A 25,264-nucleotide genomic window follows, 5' to 3' on the forward strand; every position below is an offset into this window, starting at 1 on the left:
GAAGCCCTTACTCAGGACCCGCAAGGCCTTATACAGGGTGCTGCCCACCTTCCCCTCAGGCTGCAGCTCTAGCTTTTCTTCCCTAGCTCAGCTATGCTTCAGACATGCCAGGCACACTTCCACCTTAGGGCCTTTGCCCGAGTCCTTCCTTTGCCTTTAACTCTCTACCCTTCATATCTTATGCCCCTGCCCCCACCTCATCAGCTCTTGATTCAGATAATTCACCTTCTCACTGAGATCTTCCTTGACCACCCCATCTTAAACATGTAACTCTTCCCTCAGCCAACATTCCCTATCCCCCTCCCATGTTTTATTTTTTCCCACAGAATGTATCATGTCTAACAATTTATAGCTTTTATCTGTTTATTTTATCTTTGTTTTCTACCCCACTCTACTATGAAATTGCATGAGGATTGGGATTTTCCTCACTGATGTGTGAATGGTGCTCATCAGATAGAGCCTCTGATGTTTGTTGAATGAATTGATGTGAATGAATATGAACAAATAAATACATTGGGCTGGTGTCTTAGCTCAGGCAGCTATAACAAAATACCATAGACTGTGTGGCTTAAACGACAGACATTTATTTCTCAAAGTTCTAGAGGCTGGGAAGTCCAAGATCGTGGGCCAGAGTTTTCCTCCTGGCTTGCAGCTGGCCAGCTTTTTGCTGTGTCATCACATGGTGGGGAGAGAGTGAGGGGGAGAGAGAGAGAGAAAGAGAGAGAGGGGGTGAGACACACAGACACAGAGGGAGGGAGGGAGAGAGGGAGCACAAGAAGGGTGCAAGCTCTGGTCTCTCTTCCTGTTCTTACAAGGACACTAATCCCATCATGGGTCGGGGGGCACCCTCATGACCTCATATAACCCTAATTACCACCCCAAAGACACCATCACCTTGGAGGTTAGGACTTCAACATAGGGACTTTCTGTGGGGCACAACAATATACAGGTGGAGTGCATTAGGTCAAGCCCAGATGAGTCAGGGCTGAGAGGAAGGTAAGTGCAGGGTTGAGATCAGTGTGTTCTGATGAGAACAGAGGATCCCTGAAGAAGAGGGGTGAGTACAAAGTGTGCGGATCTTAACTTGGGGTCTTATTGGGTGCTCTCTGGATGGCCTTGACTAAGTATTTAAATTTTCTTTTGTATGAAGTGGGGACCCTTTTGAGGAGGGAGATGCTCATTGTTTTGGAAGATAGATGAAGACAGAGCTTTCGTCTTTGAGGTCGATCTGAAATGATGAGCGGTGATTCAGACAGAGAGAGGCGAGAGTGGTCAAGGGGTTCAGTACACTGCTGTTAGTTCTGCTGGGTGGGATCCAGGCTCTTCAGCCCACTCTGCTTCCTTTATATGCCTTCCTAGGCTGTCCTCTTTCTCACTTACATGGCTGACAGTGTGGCTTCTCAGAAGCTTCTTGTCTTTATGAAACAATAAACTTCATAATCTTTCACACGTGACAAGATTCTTAGAGGGCAGCCACTTAGGCTGAAATCATTTGGGTTTTAATATGTAGGGTTGGGAATGATACTGTGAGAAATCTTTTTATGTGATTTATGACTTCTAGATGTGAGCATAGATAAAACCCTAATATATTTGTAAACATCATCATCTTAAAAGCACTTGACTCTTTGGACTGATTGTTTAGTGTGGGTGGGGAAGAAATATTGTTCGTTTACAGATAACAGAGTAGATAAACTCCCAGCACATTTCCCAAAACTAGTTATGTGAGATGAGAATTCTATTCCAAGACTGTTGCTTACTCTAATTAAGTCACTTCATATCTGATGAACTATAATATATTATTTCCTGCTTTTTAGTTAACTAAGGTCACTGAGGTTCTGAATTTTGCTAGGTTATTTCCTAGGAAACCAGTTCAGTGTGACAGCTTTGGTTATCATGTATCTTGGATGTTTTAAATGAGTAGATTTTCCCCTGATTGTGAAATAACACATGGTTATTGAAAAGAAGTTGGAAAATGAAACTGATAATTTTGCTATGCTGTGATAGCATGTTAATATTTTTTGGTAGATTTTTGACAGATAAAACAAAAACAACAATATCATTTAGCTTCTGTTAGTCTTTGTCCCTTTATATTATATAAAGAACATTTTTATGATTTGTTATATATTCTTCAAAACATAATTTTAAAGGATATGAAGGATGTCTTTTCCACATAACACGAGTTCAGGCATTTTGCTTTTATGGAAGAAGACTTGTAACTGTTCTCAAGCTATTTTAGAGGCTCTTATTCTGTGTTCTAGTGTCTGGGTGTGATAAAAAAGACAGTCCATGTCCTTGAAGGACATGAACTCTATGGCCTTACTTGATGATACAGGGAAGTTTCTTGCCAGTATACAAATACATTGAAATACTGGCTGTAAGAAAGGCTTGCTGCCCTGAACCAGGCTCTGCTGCATCCCACACCTGAGGGATGTGCCCCGCAGTGCCTCCCAAAGGGACCTCAGTGCACCTGGCCACCTGACTCTTGTTGCCGCCATCAGTACCTCTCCCTTCCTGCCACACACCCTCTCTCCAAAGTCCCACCCAAACCCATTGCTTTTATGCTTAGCACCACCCATCACACTCATATTCCCACTGAAGTGTCTCTGGCGCTCCAGGAGAGCTCAGGACATCATGAAGAAAAGTAAGTCTTTCTCTGAAAGACGCTGTAGACTTGGGTTACTGCGGATCAAGTCAGCTCCAAGATGTTCTTTTGATGTTTGTACTTTCTCAGCTTTTTTTTTTTCTTGCTTTTTTTTTTTTGGCCAGATACTTATTTTGCATTGCTTTGTTGTTGTTTGGTGAAAGAACAGACTTCTAATTTTAAAACCCAAGGTAAAGAAATGGTAGAAACAGAAGCATAAGATCAAGTGATGGGTTAAAATGCCAGCGCTCTGATCTTTCATGTAATTCTCCCTTTGATTGTTCTCACTTGAAAGAATGCCTTTTCCGTCCCATTGTCGAGCACTACCTGCTGTCAGTCGGAGAGGGAGGAAGTCGAACAACTTGTCAAAGCCTTTCTGAGCTGCCTTCATATGGTTCGCAGAAACAGAGCTGGGTTTTCATTTCTTCTTTCATTCAACAGGAGTCCCTTTCATGTTTGCAAATTGAAAACGCGTGTTTTTCAGTGTGGAGTGAGGCTGTGTGTGCCCTCTGGCACACCTGTTTCTCATTTCCTGACTTGAAAGCATAACCCATCAAAAGGAGCAGAAAAACAATTTCTTTCTGACACGCTGCTTCGTGTTCCTTACTGGACCGAAGGCCTTCGTGGCTTTGCCATCTTCATTTGCTCTGTAGAAGGTTCTCGTTAGAGGCAGAGTTCTCTCAATACCAGCAGCGCCTTTTATAGCACAGGGCTGTTTGGGGTATTATTTTGTTGTGGTGGTGGTGGTATTTTTGCAGCTCAGGAAATTTACTTGAAATAAGATTTATTTTTAAAAATACACAGAAAGGTCTTAAAATTTTTTTAATATTAAATTTAGCTGGGCAGTATATGTTGGAAGTGTCTATGTAAGCTGATAAGTGAACTGATAGGCTGGGAATAGGGCTTGGTGAAGCATACGAATGTTTAAATTCCAGTACACTGTTTAACATAAATCAAATATTTCCAATGCATTACTTCAGATTTGTGTGTACTTTAAAGTCCTGCCAGCTTAAATGACTGTGAGGCACAATATGTTGACTTTGAGTTTTGTAAATTGATAATTTGTTGCTATGAAGGTTGTACATGGTATAACTCATCACTTTCTGAAGGTACATAGTATGTCTGATGTTGCAAGCTTTTATGAAAAAATGATGCTCAGGGAATTCAGGCCTTTGGCTCTCAGATGCTTGAAGCTGGACCTTTGGTTCCTCTTAAGGTTTCCCTGGACATTTTCAGTGTAAGGCACATGGTTGTTTAGGCCCAAACTTTGGTTTAGGCTTTCTATTTCTGAGAGTTATTTGGGATAATAATCTTAATGATGTATCTTCAGAAACAGTTTCTCAGGTTCTTTTTTTAAAAATACCCATTCTTTTCAAGTTTAGTATGTATGAATCACCTGTTAAAATGCAGATTATGATCCAGTGGGTCTGGGAGTCTGCATTTTTCATAAGCTCCCAAGTGATGCCAGCGCTGCAGGTCCATACATCATACTTTAAGTAGCAAGACACCATTTTGATGGGTGAAGTGGTGCTGTCCCCAACTGTGCCTTGCCTATAACACTCACCCCATACATTTTACCAGTCTCTTCTCTCATTGTGTTCTGGTGGATCTAAAGCTAAGGAGATCTGGTGTATATATATCCTTGACCCTAGGTATCCCTGAGAGCTTTAACAGATAGTTAACGAGTGACCATATGGGCTAGCATGGATAGAGACCACTGAGTCAGGATTATGGTGTTGGCAGGAATGATATTAGCTTTCCTGACTCATCTGGGATACACCTAACCTTGATACAAATTAACCAAGTTCATGTTGCAAACAGAAGTGGATAAAACAACCTGCTAACTCTAAAATGTACTGATAGAGGGGTTAGAAAGGCAGAATGCTGAATCAAATGTGTTTTATTTTAACCAGCTCTGTCCATGGTGGCTGGTTAATTTGGCCAAAAGATTTATTGTTGAATCATGGAGAAAAAGTGGAGACACTGAAGTGTAAAATGTAGAAGCAGTCAGTTTGCATCTTTATTAGCTTGTTATTGAATACATGTCATGGTTCTCATTAGTGAATCACAGCATGATTGAGCCCATAGTGTAACATGTCATGACCAAAGGATACCTTACATTTTTATTTTCAGAATGTTTTGTTCATATCCTGAAAAAGTGCATTTACTTGTTTCTTGTATTTGTCTTTGGCTTTGATGAAAAAAAAAATTTTTAACAAGCATTGGCTAGTAGAAAACATGGATAGTCATTTAAAAAAATTTGAGTTAGACAAGAAAGTATTAGAGAGTTCTTTAAAATTCCAGAGTTGTTATTTCAGGTCTGCATGTACCCACATTGAATGGAAGAGCAGGTGCACTCCAGAGGTGGTTTTGGTGTATGGGATATCATGGGCTTGGAAATCAGACTTGGGCTGGAATCATAATGGAGGGAGCAGGTTGGAAGGGTGTGTCCACCTGCTCCCATCAGGACTGGAGCATCTTTCTTTATGGAGGAGAGACATACAGATATGCTTATTATCATTGATGTTACCACTTTGTACCATTGCACCTCCTGTTAGTTGGGATTCAGTGTTGTATGTTTTGTAATACTGAGGAGTTCTGTTTTCCCCATCTGTTTCTCTGTATTCTAGCCGTAAATGAGAAAGTTTTCCCGGTTCTTCATAATTTCCTGGTAAATTGTATGTGTTATAATCTATCATAATAATCATTATTTGCTAATATTGATGATAGAATAATAAACTTCTGATTGAATTCTGCTAGGATGATGTGATGATTTGTTCTCAGAAATACAGAAGAATATTTGCCCCATGTAGGTAAGATAGCTAGTAAAATTCATGTCAGAGGACAATAAGGATTTAAGACTTAACTGAGATTTCTTGCATATGAGTTCTTCCTTATCCTTAAAATTTAGATTTGCCCTCTGCTTTACTTGTTAAGCTTTCTGTATAATGTTAACATAAATTTAGTGGAATATAGAGACAATATATTTTCTATTAAATTATTTTATTTTATTTATTTATTTTTGGGCTGTGTTGGGCCTTTGTTGCTGCGTGTGAGCCTTCTCTAGTTGAGGCGAGCGGGGTTACTGTTCGTTGTGATGCACGGTCTTCTCATTGCGGTGGTTTCTCTCGTTGCGGAGCATGGGCTCTAGGCGCGCGGTCTTCAGTAGTTGTGGCTCATGGGCTCTAGAGCACAGGCTCAGTAGTTGTGGCGCACGGGCTTATTTACTCTGCAGCATGTGGGATCTTCCCAGACCAGGGCTCGAACCCGTGTCCCCTGCATTAGCAGTTGGATTCCCTGCACCACCAGGGAAGTCCGAGATATAATATTCTTAATGGAAATATTTTTCATATATTTGTCTTACACGTCTTCATTCATCTGATATGTCTTATCAGTTTTGATTTCATTTCACATCTTAGTAGCAATTCCTTTGGAGACTTTCACATTAGAGTTGTAGCCTGTTTACATCTGGAATAAGCATTAGCACAACACACTTGAGTTTGTGCACAGCCCTGGGCTTTCCTCAGGACAACTTTTGTAGGTTAAACCCTGCCCCTGTCATCAAGTTCACCGATATGTTTCAGAACTCACTATGTGCATTGCACAGGTAAGTTTTATCTTCAAGTCTGGGCAACTCTCATTAGCAAGTCCTAGATGTCATCATTTACTTCATTTCTTTATATCTGTCTTTGTAATATAAACAATTTAGCACAATTTCTTGAGGAAAGAGTGCATGTTTCTCTTTCTGCTCCTGTTTAGAATGCCTTCCATCCTTATCACACCTGGAAAAGCCTGGCTCACCCTTCAAGGTTGAGCTCAAGTGTCTTTTCTTTTCTTCAGCCTCCCTCCTACCCTCCCTGCTTCCCTTGCCCAGTCCAAAGATTTATTCCCTTCGTGGTCAGTGGTGCCATGAGGTAGCGCATGTACCATTTATAGTTGTTCCCCTTTATAAAGCCTGAGAGCTCCTTGAGGAAGAAGCTGGTGCCTTAAAGATATGGTCGGTACTCAATAAATGTCTGTTGACTTGAACTCAGTAACCCTTTGCATATTTTGAAGAACTGTCAAACAGATTCTGATTGGCAAAATGACTTAATTGTTCCACATTGGAAAACCAGGGCTAGTGCTCCTGCTTGTTTAAGAGCTTTAGATATTCATGCTGAGGGCTCTGCTCTAAGGAGAAGGGTGGTTTAATTTTATTTTAGTTTAGTTTTGATAAAATCCATTGCAGTTTTCACACGCTTCCATGATTGTGGTAATTAGAATACTTTGAGCTCTAGGTAACAGAAATCACTACTCAAACTGGCTCAACAACAAGGAGTGCAGTGGTTTCACAAAGGAGGAGGTTCCAAGGTAGGTGGACTGCAGGCTTGGTTGGTTCAAGGCTCCATTGCTGACATCAAGTATCCAGTTCTCCACGTCCCTTGTTTGCTATGCTGTCATCATTACTGGCCTCTCTTCAGGCTGATGGCAGAATGGCTATTGCATTGCCAGAAAAACTCATCACATGCAATCTCTCAAGGAAGTAAAAACAATCTCTTTGTGTAGCTCTCTTCTAGGAGTGAGGAACACTTCTCAGACACTCCCCAGCTGACTTTTTTGCATTTTGTTGATTGACTAATGTTGGGTCACATGCCCATTCCTGAGCTACTCACTGACAAAGGGGATTACCCATGAACCAGTCATGAGCACAGGACATGCCCTTAGATCATGTTCATGACTGTGGGCAGGGGTGGGGGTAGAAAGCCGAATAAGATCAGGATTCTGTTAGGACCGGAGAAGGAAATAAATTCTGTGTGAGTGACCACCAGTATCCTGGTAAATTGATCACTTGTGGAGCATTTACTATGGTCAGACACTGTGCTAAGTACTTTTTACATAATGATTCTCATTTTCAAATGAGAAAACGGAGGTTTAGAAAAGTCCAACAGTGCCTGAGTGCCGAAAGAATCTAAACAGTCTTCACTCAATGACAGTAGAGAAATGTGAAGAAGTAGAGGGGCCAAAAAGGAATGTAATCAGCTATTGTTGTACTAGAAATGGTATAGGTAGGTATCTAGAGAGTTAAAAACATGTAGTTATCCTTTAAATCTGTCCTTACCAAAGCTACGCCTCTCGCCATTATTTTTGGCTAACAGAAAGCTGGCTGTGGAAAATGGATGTTTTTGTTTTGAAAAATCAAATGCAGTAGATTAAAAAAAAACACCATGCCACCACAAAGTTTGTTTATATCTTCATTTCACTCAAATTAAATAGCTGAAATGGGATCTGGCTGTTTTCATATTGTTTATGTTCTGCTTTGCTTCTTGGTTCTGGGACAGGATTCTTGGTTCTGCTTGAATCTGTGTGCCTCTCAAGTATCATTTTCAAGATTATTGTGGAAATTAATAAAGAGAAAGTATTTCTGTTCAGTAAGCACTGTAATTGTCCTACTATGACATAATACAATGCTATTTTATTGGCATTATAAAATACCTTTCAAATGTGTGTTCTTGGAACCTCAGTCTACTTTGTTGTTCTTTTTTAGTCCAGAGGGAAGGAAAGTGATTTACATAAGTAATCACTGTAATATTTTATTTATTTTTATAAATTTATTTATTTTATTTATTTTTGGCTGCGTTGGGTCTTCATTGCTGCGCGCAGGTTTTCTCTAGTTGCGGAGAGCGGGGGCAACTCTTCATTGCAGTGCACGGGCTTCTTGTTGCCGTGGCTTCTCTTGTTGCGGAGCATGGGCTCTAGGCACACGGGCTTCAGTAGTTGCAGCACACGGGCTCTGTAGTTGTGGCACCCGGGCTTAACTGCTCTGTGGCATGTGAGATCTTCCCGGATCAGGGATCAAACCTATATCCTCTGCATTGGCAGGTGGATTCTTAACCACTGTGCCACTAGGGAAGTTCCTACCACTGTACTATTTTAAATGAGGGGTCATGTGAGGTTCTTACTTCTTTTCATCTCATTTAATTTAAGGGCAAAGTTAGATGCTTCATCTATGTTTCATTTATGTGTAATAAAAGGACCTATGTAAATAAAGTACATGAAATCAAAGTAAAGTTGTTTTTACTCAATGAAGCTATTGTATAAATGTGTGTGTGTGTGCACACATGTGTGTGCATGGACAGGAATTGCACAGAGGACTGGGGAGTGACGTATCTTCTGATGGATAGCTGCTGATTTTTGTTTCAGCCATCATATTGCAAAATATTAGGTTCTTAGGTGAGGTTACTCAGTCTGAACTAGCAATGTGTAGCTGTTTAGCTACCTATTGCTGTTAAACAAATCACCCTCAAACTCTGTGACTTAGAAGAATAACCTTTTTCTTATGATTATATGTGTTAACTGGTTCTCAAGTGGTTGGTTCTTTTGCTGGTTATGCTTGGGGATTCTCATGTGGCTGCATTCAGATAGTGGTTTAACCAGGTGTTTGGTGGGCACAACCAGAAGGTTGGACTCAGCTGGTTTGCTGGGATGTTTTGGCCTTGCTGGCTAACCATGTAGTATCAGGGCTAATCCTGCTCTAATGTGGCCTCTCCCTCAAGGCAGCTGGATTCTTACATGATTGCTCAGGACACTCAAAGTACCAAAGCAAAAGCTATCAAGCCTCTTTAGGGTTTAGGCCTGGGACTGGCATTGTGTTAGGTAAAGTGAATTACAGGGTCAATCTAGATTCATTGTGGGAGGGGATTACATATGAGTGTGAATGCTGGGCAGCTTTGTTCATTGGGAGCCATCCTTAAGACTGTTGTCTTAATAACTGTTTTTTTTTTTGAGTAACCATTCTCTTTGAGAACCTAAAAACTATGGACTCTCTCCCTAGAAACATGCATGTGAACACAGTTACCTGCATTAAGTGTACACACAATTCTAGAAAAATTTCATGGAATCCCTAGCTGGACAATCCAGGATTGTCCAGGTAAGTACCCCCAGTTTAACGTATGCAGTTTAGGAATTTACGAACTGTTAAGATAGTGATTTAAATAGTAACTTAATTATTTTAAAATAGCTGCATAAAATTCTGTTCTATGGTTGTTTCAGTCTCTTAGAATGACCAGTGCGTTATTTCCTGTTTTTTTTTTTCTATTCTAAAAACTGATTTTCTTGTACATAGCTTTTGTATACCATAAATTCCTAGAAATATACTTTATGACTCGAAAGGAATGGCCATTTTTAAGGATTTTGGTGGATATTGACGAATTGTATCTTTTTATTTCTCATTAAGAAAAAGTTTTTAAAAATTGCATTATTGGATACATATAAAATAATGTATTATATATGTTAAGTTATGAAACAAGATGTAATCAAATTCCTTGAACTTATCATTACCTTAAAAATGAACACTAGTAATAGTACTGTATCCTCTTCTATTCTTTCCCAAACCCCTGCATCTTCTCCAGAGATAACTACAATCCTGAATTTTGTGTATTTTTTTTTTTTTTTGCTTAAAAAAAAGTTTAATCACATATGTGTGTATCTCGAAACAGTATATTGTTTAGTTTTATGATTTTTTATTGAGCTGTAGGAACATGGTATTATATGGTATATGGTCCTCTGTGATTTACTTCTTTCACTAAATATTATGTTTCCATAGTATTTGTCCATATAGTTGTTCTGTAAAATTTAAAAAAAATTTAACTTTTAATACTTCATCCTGTATTGACAAATTGATACTTTTATTATTACAAAATATTCTTTATCTCTAGATAGTCTTCTTTGTTTTGATGTTTACTTTGTTTAACATTAATATAGTCACACCAGCTTTCTTATGTTTAGTGCTTGTCTGGTATATTATTTTCCACCCATTTTACTTTTAGTCTATCTTGTCTTTATATTAAACTATGTTTCTTATAAACAAACTGGGTCCCTCCCCTTTTAAAGTTAATGCACATTGATAATCTGAGCCTTTTACATGGAGTGTTTAGTCCATTTACACTTAATGTAATTATTGACATTATTGGGCTAAATCTACTGTCTCGCTTTTTGTTTTCTATTTGTTCTTTTTTTCTTTGTTCCTCTGTTCTTTTCCTGTTTTCCTTAGGGTTATTTTTAATATTTCATTTTATTTTTCTCTATTAACATTCTGTTATACTTTTGTGTATTACGTTTTTTGTGGTTGCTCTAGAGATTACACATGCATCATTAACTTACCATAGTCTGCTTTAGAATAATAATATATTACTTCACAAACAATGTAAGATTCTTTTAACAGTATAAATCCATTATTTCTTTCCCACCCTTTGAGATCTTGGCATATATTTTAATGTCCATATTATGTTATAAATGCCACAGTATCTCATCATTATTTATTTTTGCTTTAAATAGTTGTCTTTTAAAGAAATTTACACCCACGTACACACCCACACATGCCTAATAGTTTTAAAGTTTTTTTAAAAAAAATTTACCCAAGTAGTTTCTCTTTCTGGTACTCTTTATTTCTAACATCAGTCTTCTGCTGGTATTATTTTCCTTAGAATGCCCTTTAGTATATTTACAGTTCAGATCTGCTGGTGATGAGTCTTCTCATCTTCTATCAGAAATGTCTTTATTTCCCCTTTATTTTTGAAGGATATTTTCTCTGCATAGAGAATTCTATATTGACTGTTTTTTCCTTCAGTAATTAAAAATGTCATTCCATTGTCCTTCTGCTGTTTCTGGTGAGAAGTTTTATGGTTGTTCCCTTGTATATTTTTAATATTTTATCTTTGGTTTTCAGCAGTTTGATTATGATGTCCCTAAATGTGTTATTCTTTGTGTTTATCCTTTTTGGGCTTTGCTGAGCTCCTTGGGTTATTAGGTTGATGTCATTTGCCAAGTTTGGAGGATTCTCAACCATTATATCTTCAGATATTTCTTTTGTCCTGTTCTCTTTTCTACTTCTGGGATTACCATTGTATGCGTTATCCTGTAGATATGGAGAGCTTTGTTCCATTTTTAGTCTTTCTTTACCTATGTTTCAGTTTGGGTAATTTATTATGACTATTGTTAAGTTCACTGATCCTTTCTTTTGCTATCCTATTTGCTCTTTTTTTTAAAGCAGTTATAGAACTTCTATTTGCATGTTATACCTCATTAACTTATCTCAGAATTAGCTGAGATGATAAAGTATTAATTATTAATGTAAAAAAATAACATTTTTACAAGTTACTGCAATAGTAGAACTATTTTATTAAACATATGAATGTACTTATTCTGTACAAAACACATATCTTTCTCTCTGCCCCACGAAGCCACCATTCTAGAACCCCATGCTTATAAAAACACACTTTGGCAGCAATTATGACAAGGTGAAAGAAAGTGCAATTCTGAAAGTAACAACACATAACCAAAGTGGGGAACAAAAACAGGCAGAGGTTAGTGGGCTTCCTGGCTAGCTCTCTGCTGACAGACCCTAGTCCTGCTCTTAACAGGAAACAATTCAGGAATAAAAATTCCTGAGTATTATTTAAGTAATACCGCCCAACCCTCTTGGTAGCATCCCTCTTCCAATTCCATTTATCCTGATATTGTAACTAACTAATTTGTAACTTCTTTAAGAAATGCGCCCTGGTTTACATCCCTGTCAGTTGCCCATATCCCTCTGAGCTTCAAAAACACAGAAGAGTAGTAAGTTTCAAAAGGATGTCAATTGAAACCTTTTATAGATGAAACCTACTTCCTAGAAGTCAACCTGCCAAATATATGAACAGCTAGAGACTAGAGATTGCATAAAGTCCAGCTGGAAAATATCTCGGGTACCCAGTTAGATCCATTTATTCTGCGACTGTGGATTTAAAATGATCATCATCCACAGTGGAATAGATGTGTCCCTCGTTGCTTACAAAATCCACAGTTTGCTTGATGGAGGCTACGGTCTTGTGTTGGAGCTGATTCTTGAGATCCTGAAAGTTCAGTTCAATCCTTCAGGCCTTGGGCAAGCCTTAATCAAATTCAGTACCTGGTTCTGGGCCACAGTGAGGCCATTTGCTGGTATGAAGCTATTCCCACCAAAGTTCCCAGGTTCACCCATTCCTGGATTGCTGATAGGTGCTCTCCCTGCTGAGGGCTGGCTGTTAGACGTGCTCAGCATCATATGTGCATTGACTACTTCCAGAATATGTGTGGTGAAATCATTCATATCCTCCAGGGGCATGATCTTAAAGGCTACCAGGCTTTTCTTGTTCTGAAAAGATCTCAGATGACCAGCCACTTTCACATATGTTTCTGGAGGAACCACAGTGTTTTCACTGCTGGCATCATCTGTGTCAACCCACTGGCAAACATCCATGGGTGCAGCCGTCATGTCATTTATTTTGTAAACAATGTTGGTTGCAGCCTTCTCTGCATTTCTGATTATCCCCACAATAGTGACCTGTGAAATCTCAACATTTCCAATTTTGAACACTTCATCAACCAGAGTAGCAGAAAGCAGCTGAGATATGGTACACGGTACAATATGCTGAGCTCGGGCTCTAGATTTCTTTTTGGCCTGGGAAGGTGTTGGTGATCCAAAGCCCCCAGGGGACTGTGTGTGTAGCCTCCAGCTCCACCAAAAGAGGAACTGTTATAGCTTTCAAATCCACTGGTCCACATCTTCCTCACGATTCCCTCAGGAAAGAGTTCCAGAAGGTTCCGGCCTGGTGGGTTCCCCTAACTGCCTCCTCCTATTTGCTCTTAAACCCATTGAATGCATTTTCATTTTTGATACTGTATTTTTTATTTAAAGTGTTTCTATTTGGTTCATATTTGAAGATTGTCTCTGCTGAGATTTCCCATATTTTTATGAAAATTTCCACCTTTTCCATTAGATAGTTACATAAAATAATTAGTTAGTTTAAGGTTTGTATCTGATAATTCCAGCGTCTGGGCCATTAGTAGTCTGCTTCTGTTTACTGTTCCTTCTCTTGTTTATAGGGCATGTTTTTGGCTTTTTCATTTACCTCATAATTATTGATTGTATGCTAAACATTATGTTTGGAATACAGACAAGACTGAAGAAGATATTTGCCATTAAAAAGGGACACACTCCTTTTTACATACATCTGCAGTGTTATTTGTAATAGAGTTGGGGCTGGGTATTCTTGCAGCAGTAGATACAATTCACTCCTGGCTTTCGATATTTCAATGCTAGTATTAGGATTTACCATTAGGCAGAGCTTGGGATCTGAATACCAGCAAAACTCCCGATATCTCTTTATGTTATTTATTGTTCACCTGTCAGCTTTTGGAATCATGGGGAAACTTCTCTCTTTCTCTCCTTCTCCCTCTCCCTCCCCCTTTCCCTATCCCTCCTTTTTCTTTCTTTCTTTCTTTCTTTCTTTCTTTCTTTCTTTCTTTCTTTCTTTCTTTCTTTCTTTCTTTCTTTCTTTCTTTCTTTCTTTCTTTCTTTCTTTCTTTCTTTCTTTCTTTCTTTCTTTCTTTCTTTCTTTCTTTCTTTCTTTCTTTCTTTCTTTCTTTCTTTCTTTCTTTCTTTCTTTCTTTCTTTCTTTCTTTCTTTCTTTCTTTCTTTCTTTCTTTCTTTCTTTCTTTCTTTCTTTCTTTCTTTCTTTCTTTCTTTCTTTCTTTCTTTCTTTCTTTCTTTCTTTCTTCCTTTCCTCCTTTCCTCCTTTCCTCCTTTCCTCCTTTCCTCCTTTCCTCCTTTCCTCCTTTCCTCCTTTCCTCCTTTCCTCCCTCCCTCCCTCCCTCCCTCCCTTTCTTTCTTTCTTTCTTTCTTTCTTTCCTGCCTTGCCTTGCCTTGCCTTGCCTTGCCTTGCCTTGCCTTGCCTTGGGTGATAGCTCTATGCATCCAGGTAGGTGGAGGAGGCTGTCTTTTAGCTTTCCTGTTCTGTTCCTAGCCTTCAGCACGCTTCTGCTTTACACTTAGGGAGGACCTGTGTGCCTGAGGGTGTAGATATCTTTCAGCTCCCCAGCCCCGCCCCAGGAAGCCCTGCTCTTGGTGAGGACCTACAGGAAGGAGTCAATGAGTAAAATCAGATTTGCTCAGTGAACGGGGCTTCTCTGGATTCTAATTCAACCTGTCAGCCCACGTGTGGTCATTTAAAGTTTGTTAAATGACTAGTTCAGCTAGTTTCTCCTTAACCTCGTCTGTAGTGTTTCTCCTTTCCCCACTGCTTTCTGGGTGATAAAAAAGCCATTGGCCTCTTCTGTCATAGGAAAGGCTTGTCCCTTTTGGGAATTTAGTTCATTGAGATATTTTTGCTTCGTTATCTCTCTGAGTTTTTAAAAAACTGTAGTGTTGTAGCTTAACTGGCTTATTGGTTCTAGTTGTTAGGGTGGCTCTTGTTGGCTTTTGTTGTTAGGGTGGGAGTGATAGACTTGCAGATTTCTTCATCTTAACTAGAAGTGGAAATTCAAGTGATCAGTTTTGGTGGCTTGCAAGACATAGTAGAGTTTGGAACCTTTTTATTCTTTTGCTGGTAAAATTGTTCCATCTCTTGTCAATGGAAGCCACTTTAAGCTGGCTTCTGTGGTCTTTGCCATGACTATCTTTGATAGCTTCCTTGCTTTTCAGTAGAACAAGATGCCTCAGGCTCCTCTTGGTCACTTCTTTAGCCAGACTCAGAACCAGTCATTTCCCCAGGGATCCCTATTTCTTTTTAACAGGAAATGGTATGATTCTAATATGATAACCTAATTTTATTATTCTCACTGTAATTTCCATGTTAGCCTCTGGGCAGTGATATTGTCACTGTTGCCTTTCTCACATGGAGTTCATGGTCTCAGCAGTAAATATTTTTACTGGAAATCAAAATGAAAGTTTAGCCTACTGGTTTATAACTATATGCTTACAGATTTTTAAATAAAATGATAGCTGTGTGGGTTCTTAATCTGGGTTTTGTGGACCCTATGGAATCTATGCATGGGTTTTCGTGGAGAATTCTGTGTATTGACTGAAACTGTTTAATTTTAGGCAAAGATATATCTTTTTTTCTCATAACTTTGGGGAAATAAGGAAGCATAATCTTAGGTAATTGAATAAAATTGTAAATAAATTTATTGGCTAAAACAAAAAGTTAAAAATTAATACAAGTGTGTGTATTTCCTTCTTTTACTAACATTATTTCTTAATAATAGTGTCAAATGAAAACCTTGAAAAATGCTAAATTTTATATTGTCTATTTATTTGCCTTTTGCTACATGTCTCATTTGATGTTGTCTACCTATTTTGCTTTTTCCTTCTTTTACCTGCTCATATGTTGGTTATGCTAGTTGGTGGTAGGAAAGCTTTGGGACCATTTCTTTTTTCCTTTTTTTTTTTTTTTTTAATGTCTTTATTGGAATATAATTGCTTTACAATGGTGTGTTAGTTTCTGCTTTACAACGAAGTGAATCAGTTATACATATGTTCCCATGTCTCTTCCCTCTTGCGTCTCCCTCCCTCCCTCCCACCCTCCTTATCCCACCCCTCTAGGTGGTTACAAAGTACCTAGCTGATCTCCCTGTGCTATGCGGCTGCTTCCTACTAGCTATCCACTCTACGTTTGGTCATTTCTTTATTCTTATTCCTTGATTTCTACTCTGATCTAGACAAATGAATATGATTACCATTTTCCTTTTTACCTTCAGAACTTTTCTGTCTTTCTCCAATCTCAGAACCACCCTTGATGCTGTGTTGAGTAGAGAGAGTGATAAGCAATGACTGGTGAACAGATTGAACACTTTTTTTCCATCTTATTTCACAAGGCCTCTAAACACTGAATGTTGTTTTTAAACTCTGAGTACAGCTTTGAAACTGATGAAATGATTTATATATTGCCTCTCTTTTGTACAGAGGAATCTACTGAGATGTAACATCAACTCAAACTTCCCTTTTCAGCTTTTAAAGAGGCCCTGGCCATTCAAATCACCCTCATAAATCACTTCTAAATTTTGTTATTTGGAAAATTATTAATTAAATGTTTAATATGTTGGCTGGCTAGTAAAACTGTCTTGCTTATGTTTTCTGTCTGTGGGTTTTATACTACATATATAATCAATATGTGTGCTGAAATGTTTATTTTACATTACATCACATCTACATTATTGTAGATGTTTACAGCTATGTCTTGGCTTTTTTTTTTTAAACTCATAAAATGCACACTATGGTTTTGATGCAAAATGAAATCTCCACTTTTAACATTATTCCTTTGGGACTGTTTAGTGATTGTTTTTAGGATGTCATGGTTACAATTGAGGGCTATCTACAGTCCTAAGTATTGGTATCAGTATTTGTTGTGCTACTTATCTGCAGGTAATTATTACTTTGATCTTGATCATGGATTCAGGTTTTTGAGGCTTTTGAGTTTTCTTTGCGTGTATCTCCTTTATTTGCGTGCTGATACTAGCCTTATTTCTGCAGTGGTGGACTATCTTGAAACAAGCATATTAGAGTTACAAGACTTGGATTTTAGACTCAGCTCTCCCACTTCACTTTTCTTATTTGTCAGATTGGGATGACAGTGCCTTCCTTGCAAGTTAATTGTAGGGCCTTTAAGAGATGACATTTGTGAAAACCCCAGGTACATGGTAGTTGATCAGTTAATGGTGAATCAGCGAGTCAGTGACTTTTTCTCTTCCCCCTTAAAAAAGAAATAGATTAAAAAAATAATCTAACTGTAGTATTTCATGAATTAACAGCTTCTTAAAAGGGTTTTCTCCTAAGTGGTCAGTTCATTGCAAGCCTCTTAACTAAATTTTACTGAAAGTTATTGAAATTCCAAAAGTACTTCCAGCTATAAAATTTTGTCCTGAGGAATTTGAAATCATTTAAGCTAAGCCATTTATTTTTTCCAATGAGGAAACTGAGATACAGAGATCTTAAGAGACTCATGTCAGGTTCCACAGCTGGAGGTGGTTCCCCTCACCTCCCTGATGGAACAGAAATCCAGATAGAAGATGTACAGGAGCAGCAACTGAACATGGCAAGCAGTGCTGCTTCTGTGATGACTGCTGCTCTAATGAAGTTCTCAAGTGGAGAGAAGTCTAATGCTCATACGTGTAGTACATTTTCCAGACAAATGCAATAGTAGCGATAGGGGCTCCACCGTAGCCAAGGAACACCACTCCTGCTTGGGTGATTTTTCTGATTCTTTCTGCTGCCTGGGACCATGTGTCCTGGTGCCCTGATTAGAGTGTTGTATTTAGATAACTAAATTGAGAAAATTTAGAGCAGAAAGCAAGATCCTATTTCATCATCTATATTCATGCTCATGAGTTTTGGATAAGTTTCCACACTGAGATGTGGCTTTGACAAAGAGAGGGGCCCAGGGAAAGAAGAAGTGACTCAGGCTTTGGGGTGGGCACCTCTGTGTTGTTAACCACAGATCTCTGACACTCTGCTGTGACAGATTGGATCAAGGATTTTCACACTCATTTTTTTTTTTTTGAAACTTTTTTGTTTGTTTGTATGTTTTAGTTTCTTTGAAATAGGTTTCAGTCTATGAAAATATTTGCATTCGCAAAACTGGAATTCTTCCCATTTATGCAACTGCTTCTTGTTCAGATAAATCTTTTGTGGTTTGGTTATACCTTCTCAATACAATTGATACTAGTATAATAAATAATAAATATCAAGCATTTAGTATATTTAGCATATGCTTAGCACTGTGCTCAACATGAGAGATTTTCCTGTTTAATTGTCATCATTCTAGTGTATTTTTCTGTATTTTAAATAATTATGAAAGGTTAAAGCACATATCAATTGCATCCTAGTTTTTAAGAGAGGTCTCTAGGAGATAGTTGTAAAATTGGTTTTTCTATTGGTTATTTATTATTTATTAAAAAAATTTGGAAAAGCCTGAGTTGTTTTTGATAGATTATTGTAAATATCCAAAGTATGCTGATGGGTTACAGGTTAGAGAGAACTGAATACTGGGGAGACACTAAATGTGTATTGGTGACCATACCCTTTGGACTAGACTGGATCAGACATCTTCACTACTTATTCCATCTCTTTATAAAGCTCCTTATGTTTTCTTCTTGTATGTAATAGGTTCCAGGTTTGATAGCCATGGGGACACTGTGAAGACTGAAATCACGTGTGTTCTATCACTTTTAAGGCAGCCCTCTCCTTAATTTCACAAGACAGACTTGAAAACCAGAAGTAACCCAACTCCAAAATTGGCAGTAAATCCTCTGACAGGGAAAAGGTGACGTACTGTGTAATAAATTCCTTTGTTGAAAAAGAGATGTTGCAATAGTGGAAACTGAAGTACCAAATGTTTCCTTTTAGATTTGGAAAGGCCTTTCCTCATTACTTATCTGTCCCTGTGGACTTCTAACAGGGGATGTGTTGAAAGATATTTCAGATGCCCACTCGCCGCAGTGAGAGTGAATGGCAGCATTTATAAGATGACATAAATACTTGAAAATCATCAGTAAGCCTTGGAGATGTGTAGTGTGCCAGGGGTACTGAATGTCAGCTTTTGTTGCTGCTGATCCTGTTCTGGGATGCAGGCCGCCTGGGAATGTGTGTTATTTCTCTCCTGTGAATGCAGCTTTACTCTCCCTCTCTGGGGGTCTTCGTATCAGAACTGAGGTTAGAGTGGTTTAGAAGAAATAAAGTCTCCAGAAGAAGAGAAAGATCTGTGGGATTAGGATTTATACTTAAAAATCCTAATCTCATTTTTAGGTCCTCTGGAGGAATTATATCCTAATCCTCTACCAGTTAAACAGTACATTAAAACCCTACATTAAAAACTTGACACATAAACAGCCTTTTAATTTTCATTTTGTAATAATCTGGCTCATGCCCACCACTGCTGCCACCACTAAATGAGATGAAGATAAAACAATTAAAAATTATCTTGAGATGCAATGAAGATATATCTTAAATGTCAGCCAAGAGTTGGTAAGTTTTCATGTTTCTCTGTCCTTATTGCAAATGCTTTTCAGTTTGCCACTTAACCTTTTGGAACTAAAATGTGATTTGACAATATGCCTTTATTGGGCTATTATGTTACATATTTTTAATTATCTTAATTTGAAGGCTGCATCTGTCACTAATGCTGAAGTGAAAATACCAAATGTGTGACGGAGGGCGGGTGAAATAAAACACCTGGAGCATTCTTTACGAACTCAAATATAGGGCAGTGAAGTGTATGGGACCAAATCCCATAATGGGAGACCCTGCCTTGCCCTTTACTATTGTACCTGAAGAGGAAGTTTGATGAATGCAGGAGTGTAACATTGGTGTTGGGCATTGAACTTCTTGGGAAAAAAAGGCGTTTATTACGGAAATTGGGGAAAATAACAGAAGGAATGCATAACAAACAAAAATCGTGCATAACCCATAATCCCTGGATAACCACAGTTAAAATGTTTCCTACCAAACTAAGTGAAATCTTTATCATATTATTTGTTTTGTTCTGATAATGAAAGGTTTACCCACGTGATCATTTTGACCCTAGGTGAGATCTCAGCTTTCTTGGAAGCAACAGCTTTCAGAATTGCAAGTCAAAGGTTAAAATCCTCTTTAAATGTATTCTAGGCTCTCAGTGATGATTGTCAGGCTAGCTGGGAATCACCTTGTTCTAACAGAAACAAAATACAGAGAAAAGGATGAGGAGAGACAAGAAAGTGATAGCTAATGGGTTTTCTTAAGGTAGTTATTATCTATTGCAGTATGAAGTGCTTACTCAGTGCCCAACCCCACGCTGAATGTTTTACGTCTGTTGTCTCATTTTGTCCTTGTGAGGTAGTTACTACTCCCATTCCCCATTTTCACAGTAGAGGAAACTGAGGCTTAAATAAAGAGTCCCAGACTCTTTCAGCCGGATTCAAACATCAGTCTGACTGCCAAATAGAAAATACTAACCCTTATTCTACAGGACTTTATGGCCTTAAGGTAGGGAGGGGTGTGTGTGTGTGTATGTGACAGAGGGAGAGGGAGAAGGGGATGGAGAGGGAGAGAATGAATGAGAGTATGAGAAAATTGAATACATAGAACACAGAAGGCGACCCTGCTGCTTAACCCACAATTCTCAGGTTTTTCCTGTAGTAAAGATACAGAAGCTCTTCTGTAATGCAGGCCAGAGTGTTCACTGGAGAAATGATGGCATTGTTGTAAACATCAAGATGAGGAAAAAAAACAAAGATACTCTATTAACTCTTCTAGTTTCCTCAGAGTTGGCAACTTTTTCTGGATTCTAAACAAACCCACAAATAGGCACTCCGACGATGGCCTCGCGGAAGAGGTTTCACATGGCTCAGGGAAGTGGTCGTCCTTTACATGGATAAGAGGGGCTCTTAAATATCTGAGACTCCGTTTTCAGGCATCATAAGGATTTATTTTAATCAAATCAGTCTTATTTTTTCAAACACATTAAAAAGAAATTTGGTTTTTGGTAGAAATTAAACATACCACGAATTTTCCAAAATAACTCCGTTAAGATAAATGTTATCAAGCCAAATAATCTTTTTCATGTCTTCCTGCTAATGGTGTCTGATAAATACATCTACACGAACTTATCAGAAATTATATTTGACTCAATACAAAGTTGTATGTTTGAATGGAAGAAGTCGTCTTCTTTCAGTGTAAAGTTTTCTGAGCCATTTTCTTTCACCAGCAAATGGCTCTCTATATAGATTAAGAATGTATTTGGTACATGTCTCTTTTTGAATTATGGTTTTCTCAGGGTATATGCCCAGTAGTGGGATTGCTGGGTCATATGGTAGTTCTATTTTTAGTTTTTTAAAGAACCTCCATACTGTTTTCCATAGTGGTTGTATCAATTTACATCCCCACCAACGCATATATATGGAATCTAAAAAAAAAAAAAATGGTACTGAAGAACCTAGTTGCAGGGCAGGAATAAAGAGGTAGACATAGAGAATGGACTTAAGGACATGGGGTGAGAGGGGGAAGCTGGGGTGAAGCGAGAGTAGCATTGACATATATACACTACTGAATGTAAAATAGATGGCCGGTGGGAAGCAGCAGCATAGCACAGGGAGATCGGCTTGGTGTTTTGTGATGACCTAGAGGGGTAGGATAGGGAGGGTGGGAGGGAGGCTCAAGAGGGAGGGGATATGGGGACATTGGTATGCATATGGCTGATTCACTCTGTTGTGCAATAGAAACTAACACAGTATTGTGAAGCAATTAATACTCCAGTAAAGATCTATTAAAAAAATGCATTTGGCCCCAAATGTCGCTTGGTGGTTGAAAGGATAAGCAAAATGTGATATGTACATACAGTGGAATATTATTCAACCTTAAAAAGGAAGGAAATTCTGAAGCATGCTACAATATGGGTGAGCCTTGAGGACATATTAAGCGAATTAAGTCAGTCACAAAAGGACAAAAGTGTATGATTCCACTTACATGAGATACCTAGTGTAGTCAAATTCATAGAAATGGAAAGTAGAATGGTGGTTGCCAGGGCTATAGGGCAGGGGGGATAGGGGGGTTGTTGAATGGGTACAGTTTCAGTTTGGGAAGATGAATAAGTTCTGGAGATGGATGGTGGTGATGATTGTACAACAATGCGAGTAAAAATGCTGCTGAATTGTACACTTAAAAAATGATTAAATGGTAAATTTCATGTTATATATATATATTACCAAAATAAAAAAAGAAGAATTCATTTGGGCTTAAAAAAGAGAACTCAATTATAGTGGCTTAAACGGACAGATTTTGTTTTCTTTTGTTTTAAATCTCATGTAACAAGAAACCTCGCAGGAGACTGGGGCTGGTCGGGCTACCCAGCAATGCTGTCTGGTACCTGGGTCTGTCCTTTGTCTCCCACCTTCCTCAATGGGTAGGCCTTCCTGCCCATGAATGTCACCGCCTGGTCACAGGATGGCAGCTGCACCTCGTTTAGCTGTGCAGGTGCAGGCATGGGAAGTTGGATTTAGTCAGATGTTGCAGAGACATTTAACATAGTGCTCCCTGAATATCCATACACTCCTCTGTGTCTCACAGGCCTCCCCCCACCGCCCCCACCGCCATTGCAGTTGCCTGAAACGGTGTGGCTATTTCTGGCCAGTGGACTAGAGTGGAAATGATATGTGTGAGTTCCAGGCTAAAGCTGTAAAGTGGCCCTGGTTAGCCCTCTCGTTCTCCTGGAGGGGATATGATCCAGGAGGTGCAGTTATAGATGATGGAGCCTCCATTAACCTGGATTTATTCCTGAGTGACTGTTGGAAGCACATTCCCTGGTGACCCAGGCACAACTTATAACATTAATGAGAAATTATATTTTTGTTGTGTTAAGCCAGTGAGGTTTGGGGGTTGTTTGTTGTTGCAGGCTCATATAGTTATTCTGACTGATACTCCAGCGTGGGCTTTTGCCAGATAAGTTTGATGAAGTGAGCAAAACATGGAGGCTTTCAGGAGTAAAAGAAAGGGTATAAGTTGATGAAGCATGGAATTTTAGTTGGATAAGGAAGTAAGTGAAGATCTAAGGGCAGTGAGCGATAGTTAAAAAGCAGCAGAATTAATGGGATGGCACTTTTTGGTGAGGTAGAGGGAATGTTGGAATTAGAGTAGTCAAGAGATGAGCTGGAAAGATAGGAGGGGTGGGATGACTGCAGCTGAGACTATGGAGAAGTTAATGTTATTGATTATGGCAGAATCGTGGGAGTGAACTTACAAGGCAGTGTGGATAATTTGAAGAGAGGATTTCAGAAAATCCAGAAGCTAAGGTATTGGGTAATACCTAATATTTTAATATCTAGTAGATATTAAAATCAGCAAGCATTATGACAAGGTATAGTGTTGTGCAGAGTACAAGTAAGCTGGGAGCTAAAGTCTCAAAGAAATGAGTTTGTAAGTCTGAAACTGTTTCTATTCACCCTCACTCCAGAATGGTAGTTTAACTGATTCTAGGCTGACAGGTTTTTTTCTGTTTGTTTATTGCCTTAGCATCTTTAAGATATTAGCCTTCTGGCCTCTTCTGTTGCTTGAGAATATGTAACTTACCAGTTAAATTTTTAAATTAAAAATTTTTTTGGAGATCACCTTTTTCTTTGTGATTAGTTTTTAAAAATTTTTGTATGTTTTATTTACTGCTTTAATACAAGTGCCTAACAAGTGCCTGGCATAAAGAAGATGCCATTAGTGGCTTTGGTGATTCCTGTTTCCTCCTTTACTTGGGGACTTAAGTAGTGGGGGAGGGGTGCATAGTCCCTAGTGCCATCTGCTCACACTGACACCCACGGCAATGGCAGTCACTTGGACTGGGCTTTGAACATCAGCCAGGCAGGGTGCTGCAGAGGTGTCTCTAGATCCCAGCTGTATGACTCGTTCAGGTCTGGAGGGCCCCTCTGTGACACTGGGGACACAGAAATCATTTGGTTGCTCCCATGCATGAGAGGGCACAGCAACTCTTCAAGGCTGCCCATCTGCCCAGGTGCTTGCTGAGACTCTCCTTACCGGGCTCTCTCTTTTTTTTAACATCTTTATTGGAGTATAATTGCTTTACAGTGGTGTGTTAGTTTCTGCTTTATAACAAACTGCATCAGCTATACATATACATATATCCCTATATCTCTTCCCTCTTGCGTCTCCCTCCCACCCTACCTACCCCACCCCTCTAGGTGTTCACAAAGCACCGAGCTGATCTCCCTGTGCTATGCGGCTGCTTCCCACTAGCTATCTATTTTACATTTGGTAGCGTATATATGTCCATGCCACTCTCTCACTTCATCCCAGCTTACCCTTCCCCTCCCCGTGTCCTCAAGTCCATTCTCTAAGTCTGTGTCTTTATTCCTGTCCTGCCCCTAGGTTTGTCAGAACCATTTTTTTTTTTTTTAGATTCCATATATATGTGTGTTAACATACGATATTTGTTTTTCTCTTTCTTACTTACTTCACTCTGTATGACAGACTCTAGGTCCATACACCTCACTACAAATAACTCAATTTCATTTCTTTTTATGGCTGAGTAATATTCCATTGTATATATGTGCCACATCTTCTTTATCCATTCATCTGATGATGGATACTTAGGTTGTTTCCATGTCCTGGCTATTGTAAATAGAGCTGCAATGAACATTATGGTACATGACTCTTTTTGAATTATGGTTTTCGCAGGGTATATGCCTGGTAGTGGGATTGCTGGGTCTTATGGTAGTTCTGTTTTTAGTTTTTTAAGGAACCTCCATACTGTTGTGCATAGTGGCTGTATCAATTTACATTCCCACCAACAGTGCAAGAGGATTCCCTTTTCTCCACACCCTCTCCAGCATGTATTGTTTGTAGATTTTTTGATGATGGCCATTCTGATTGGTGTGAGGTGATACCTCATTGTAGTTTTGATTTGCATTTCTCTAATGATTAGTGATGTTGAGCATCCTTTCATGTGTTTGTTGGCAATCTGTATATCTTCTTTGGAGAAATGTCTATTTAGGTCTTCTGCCCAATTTTGAATTGGGTTGTTTGTTTTTTTGATATTGAGCTGCATGAGCTGCTTATAAATTTTGGAGATTAATCCTTTGTCAGTTGCTTCATTTGCAAAGATTTTCTCCCATTCTGAAGGTTGTCTTTTCATCTTGCTTATGTTTTCCTTTGCTGTGCAAAAGCTTTTAAGTTTCATTAGGTTCCATTTGTTTATTTTTGTTTTTATTTCCATTTCTCTAGGAGGTGGGTCAAAAAGGATCTTGCTGTGATTTCTGTCATAGAGTATTCTGCCTATGGTTTCCTCTAAGAGTTTGATAGTATCTGGCCTTACATTT

The 25,264-nt window shown here is 38.8% G+C and overlaps 1 protein-coding gene and 1 pseudogene across 13 annotated transcripts in view; one reads left to right on the top strand and one right to left on the bottom strand.

Moving 5' to 3' along the window:
- Positions 1-25,264, top strand: part of TASP1 (taspase 1) — a 374,267-nt gene that overhangs the window by 113,193 nt on the left and 235,810 nt on the right. The gene's annotated exons all lie outside the window — the stretch shown is intronic.
- Positions 12,382-13,201, bottom strand: LOC131741790 (replication protein A 32 kDa subunit pseudogene; annotated as a pseudogene).

This window comes from Kogia breviceps, chromosome 14 (genome assembly GCF_026419965.1).
Source record: "Kogia breviceps isolate mKogBre1 chromosome 14, mKogBre1 haplotype 1, whole genome shotgun sequence".
Taxonomy (NCBI): domain Eukaryota; kingdom Metazoa; phylum Chordata; class Mammalia; order Artiodactyla; family Physeteridae; genus Kogia; species Kogia breviceps.